At 32.5% G+C, this 4,794-nt stretch overlaps 1 pseudogene across 1 annotated transcript; it reads left to right on the top strand.

The window, feature by feature from the left end:
• LOC145045747 (feruloyl CoA ortho-hydroxylase F6H1-3-like) lies at positions 1-1,745 on the top strand (annotated as a pseudogene). Its single transcript, XR_013681877.1, has 3 exons — positions 1-61; positions 258-762; positions 942-1,745. The product of XR_013681877.1 is annotated as a feruloyl CoA ortho-hydroxylase F6H1-3-like (transcript).
• Positions 1,746-4,794: the final 3,049 nt, after the last annotated feature.

Below are 4,794 nucleotides of genomic sequence, written 5' to 3'. Positions count from 1 at the left end.
ATGTGCATTACTCATCGAACTTGCCATTGCTTGCATTGTTTTTCGTCAAAGTTGAAAGCAAGTAAGGTAACTTCAAATCCCTAATCGATCCTTGTATCTTATTTGCTCAACTGAAGATACTTCTTTCGAATATTTGTTCTTTTTAAATTTTAATATATTTGATGCATGAAGACATGCATGATAAGACGAGTTAACGTACAATGTCAGGTGATCAAAAATTTTATTGCAAAATTGCTAACTCGTTTAAATGAAACCAGGTTTCCTTGAATGGCTACATCACTTATTGCTACTCCAGAACTCAAACGATTTGTGGTCGATGAAGGGCATGGGGTAAAGGGTGTATCAGATCTCAAGCTCAAAACTTTACCTGAATTGTTCATTCAACCTGTTGAGAGACGACTTGATGTGAGCAAAGTGTTGCAAGATGAGTTGATCCCAGTCATCGACTTGTCAAATTATGAAGATCCAGAAGTAATGAAATCAATATGCTATGCTGCTGAGAAGTGGGGATTCTTTCAAATTGTTAACCACGGCATACCTCTAAACATAATTGATGGTGTCAAAGATGCGACACATAAGTTTTTTCGAGTTGTCAACAGATGAGAAAAAGAAATACTCGTCCGAAAATAGTCCTTCAAAAAATGTTACAATTCTTACAAGTTTCAATCCCGAAGTGGACAAAGCGTATGAGTGGAAAGATCACCTAAGTTGCTTCTATGTTTCTGATAAAGAAGCATTGGAATTTTGGCCCTCAGTTTGCAAGTAAGTCGTACTATCTTTTTTAATTATTGCATCTTACCATTTTTATTTGTCTCATAGTAAATCATAGACAAGTGTAAAGCATAATTAATAGTTTGTACTATTTGTTATAAATATGCAGGCAATTGTACGCCTTTTCGTAGAAATATATGTCGCTTCGATTAATATTGTTTTAATTGTAGGCATCAACTTCTTGAATACTTGAAGACAAGTGATTCACTTATCAAAAGGCTATTAGAACTGTTAATCAAGGGATTGGGCATGCAAAAAATTAATGAAACAAATAAACCAATTCTTATGGGTGCAAAATCAATAAACCTAAACTATTATCCTATATGTCCCAACCCTGAGCTCTCAATTGGCGCTAGTAGTCATTCGGATGTTTCAACATTAACAGTGCTTCTTCAAGATCACAACGGGGGACTTTATGTTCGAAAACTTGATAGTGACAACTGGATTCATGTTCCTCCTGTGAAGGAAGCGTTGACAATCAACATTGGTGATGCTCTTCAAATCATGAGCAATGGTCGATACAAGAGTGTAGAACATAAAGTAGTTGCTAATGGGCATGAAAACCGGATTTCAGTTCCGATCTTTGTGAACCCGAGGCCTACTGATGTTATTGGCCCATTTTCAGAACTGATCAATAGTGGGGAAAAGGCTTTGTATAAGAAAGTTCTATACTCAGATTATATGAAGCATTTTTTCAAGAAGTCGACTAATGGGAAGGATACTGTTGATTTTGCTAAGATTTGATTTTGTTTCTCGAAAAAATTATGTGCATGCAGTTAAAGTTCTTTGAAGGCATCACAAGGAACTTGAAACCACATGGAACAAGAAATAAAGGCAAAAATAATTATGTCTATTTAAATTATGAATTCCAAGAATGATGTAATACTTGTAATTTTCAATGTCAGCATTGTATCATGGTCATTATGAATTTATAATATGTGTGGCGATGTAACACTATAGGAGAACGAACCGAACGCATCAATGTGTCAATAAAAATAATTCTCATTCAAATGATAGAATTCTCATTAATTAGAATATATACATGAACAATGAGGGATAAGACCTCTGGGCTGTATCCAAAGACTTACAATAAAAGTGTAATCCTTGGAGAAAATATTTGCATACCGATGGTAGGAAGAAACATGGGGAACTCGAACATATACAATGACAACTTTGAGGTGGAAGCATACAAATAAAACATGTGTCTAAAGTTCTTTTGACATAGCACTGGACTCGTTTCTAGGCGAGAAGATGCTAATTTTGAAGGGTGTGCATGTAGAGACACACATGTTGAACAACAAAGAAAGGTCGGTTCGTGTGAAGCTAAGAAAATTAAGTACCCCTCTAATGCTACGGTAAGGGTTCAAATCGGCAACCAATAAACATTGGCATAAATTTTGGTGTAAATTTTAACGAGTGTTTTTAATTTTTAATTTTTATTTATTTTGAGAAATAAACATGCATGTTGAACTAAGAAGGATGTTATGAGAGGCAAGCAATTGAAATGATAGAAGGAATCTTATGAACCCTAAATTGAATATTTTGCTTGTTTTCCTATATTATCACGGGGTAATTATTCCATAATGATCACTAACATTTTATTTTATTAAGAAATGTTAACATGTTTTAGCTTGGATTATGGTTGATTTTTTTATACACTACAAGAAATGTTGGTAATAGCGGCGACGCCAAACAATAGCAGCGATATGTAATTGACAGGTTGCATGTCGCCGCTATTAGTTGACGTCGCCGCTATTGCTGACACAGTGACGATTCACATGAAATAATCCTTTTCCGTTCGATATGTATTCAATCTGACGATCATAAATTCCTATAAAACGTGCTGACACATTGGCGTCGCCGTGATTACCCAACTTTCTTGTAGTGATAGTACAAGTTGTTGATGCATAACCGATGAAGGACATCCTGAATGGTTTTGGATTATTCATGAGATTAACATTATAATTTTGGCATTTAGCAAATTTTTAATTGAATAACATGAGATTAATTTTTATCATTGATTGATGATCAACACAAGGTTGTTACATCTTATGGAATGTTTAATAATACCTCCTTGTACCATTTTATGTGACAATTCCATTATATCACCATAGTAGTTAATGAATTCAAGTATGGGACAAATTGTTGAACATTGTGAACATAGTAAATATGGAAATAAGCTTGTTTAAGCATAGAGTTAGAGGCGTTTGTGAATTTGTAGCTTTAATAGTTTACTAATATGAATAAATGGGATACATTTCTATAAGGTATTGAAGGATTAAAAGATCAAGAGAAAGACATGGAGACTTATAAATCAAAGAAAGGATCCATAGCAATTTGATGTGAGTAATATGTAAATATTTTCTATTGGTGCATGGCATAAAAAGTTTGTTTATAAATATCAAATTTGATTGATTGTTCATATTATGGTAATTAGTTTTTTTACTCATGGAACCATGAAATATGATTATTTCAAATTGATATATGTTGATGTTTTGATTCAAGCTTTGCTATACAATTCTTACTTAAGAAAAGCCATGTTAAGTTAACATTGTTTTATGTTTTGGCTAATTATGTCTTGATTTTATTTTAGTCAAGTCATGAATCCATTCATGAGGAAATGTTTAGACAAGATGTCAGGTGATTGGGACGAGAGGGCTCTACTGGGTGGTACTTCCCTTCACAAAATAGATTCGTAGACCAAAAGACCTTAATGATTTGATTTGTTAATCACATACAGATTAGGTATTCCTATCGGATATAAACCATAAGATATAGTTATCAAAGAGAATGTGATACATTTGCAAGGAGAACCCATAAATTTGTATTGTTTTAATGTTTTTATGTACGGGGAAAACCTATAAAATTTTCCTCTACAATAAGTGGTAATTTTGCTTACGTTATATTCCTATTATGGAGAGTTGACTTTTATCAGATAGTTATATGTTTTTACAACTTAATTAAGTATAAAACTCAAGCTAATCACAAGACAAATTGTTTTATGTATTTGTTGTTTTATATTTACTTGTACTCAAGATCAACATCCAACACTTAGAAGGATAAAGATTAGTAGAAGACTTTTGAATACATAGATTTTGTGATGTTTTTTTTTTTTCATAACTATGGTTACGATGTTATTTTATAACTGCTGAGAATTTGTAAACTCAAATAATATTTTGATGTTTATGTTAAACTAATTTTTACAACATATGTATTATCCATGAAGTTTGTATAAAAACAGTTTAAAAATGATATATCAAAGAATGAGGTGTTACAATTTGGCATCAGAATCATAATTATAGGGAGTTAGATTGGGTTATCCATGCTAAGCTAAATATATGACAATAGCATTGAATGCTAATACATAAATGATAATGCAATGTTGAAAATAATATGTTTAGATTACTATAAAATTGCCATGAATATGGATGTAATAAGAAGATAACATGATATTGATTTGAGTATATACTTTCCTTTAGAAATCGAATATTAGACTAGTAAATTAGGCATCTTTTATAGTAAATGGTGAGAACCAGAAGTGAAAGAACGACACATAATTGTAGGAAAGATTCGAGACAAGAGCCCACAACCCTACACAAGTAAGTAGATCACCTCATATCAATAATGAGGATAATCTAGGAAACGATGTGAATCAACAACCAATAAGCATTCAAGTAATTCAAAGTTTCTTGAATAATATGAGAGACGCGTACAAGAAGATGTACATTGTACCTTTGATGCTCATGTGGAAGGTAATAAACAACCTTCTTCACCTCATCCTTCAAGAATCAAATCTTCCGATAGTAATGCATGTATTGGAGGCTCAACTAGAGCTAATCATAGTCCTATCGAATTAGAAGAAAACAAAGGAATCTCATTCAACTATTTTATGGCTTGTAAACCCAAAGATTATAATGGTAGCTTTGAAACGAAAGTTACGATGCACTAAATTTCGGAAACTGTAAAAGTTCTTGAAATTACTAGATGCAAAAATAATATATGAAACATTGGGGAAGGGTAACA

The sequence above is a fragment of the Lactuca saligna genome, chromosome 1 (assembly GCF_052625555.1).
Source record: "Lactuca saligna cultivar CGN05327 chromosome 1, ASM5262555v1, whole genome shotgun sequence".
NCBI lineage: Eukaryota > Viridiplantae > Streptophyta > Magnoliopsida > Asterales > Asteraceae > Lactuca > Lactuca saligna.
Note: the sequence above shows the minus strand (reverse complement) of the source record. Positions and strands in the feature narration are given on the sequence as shown.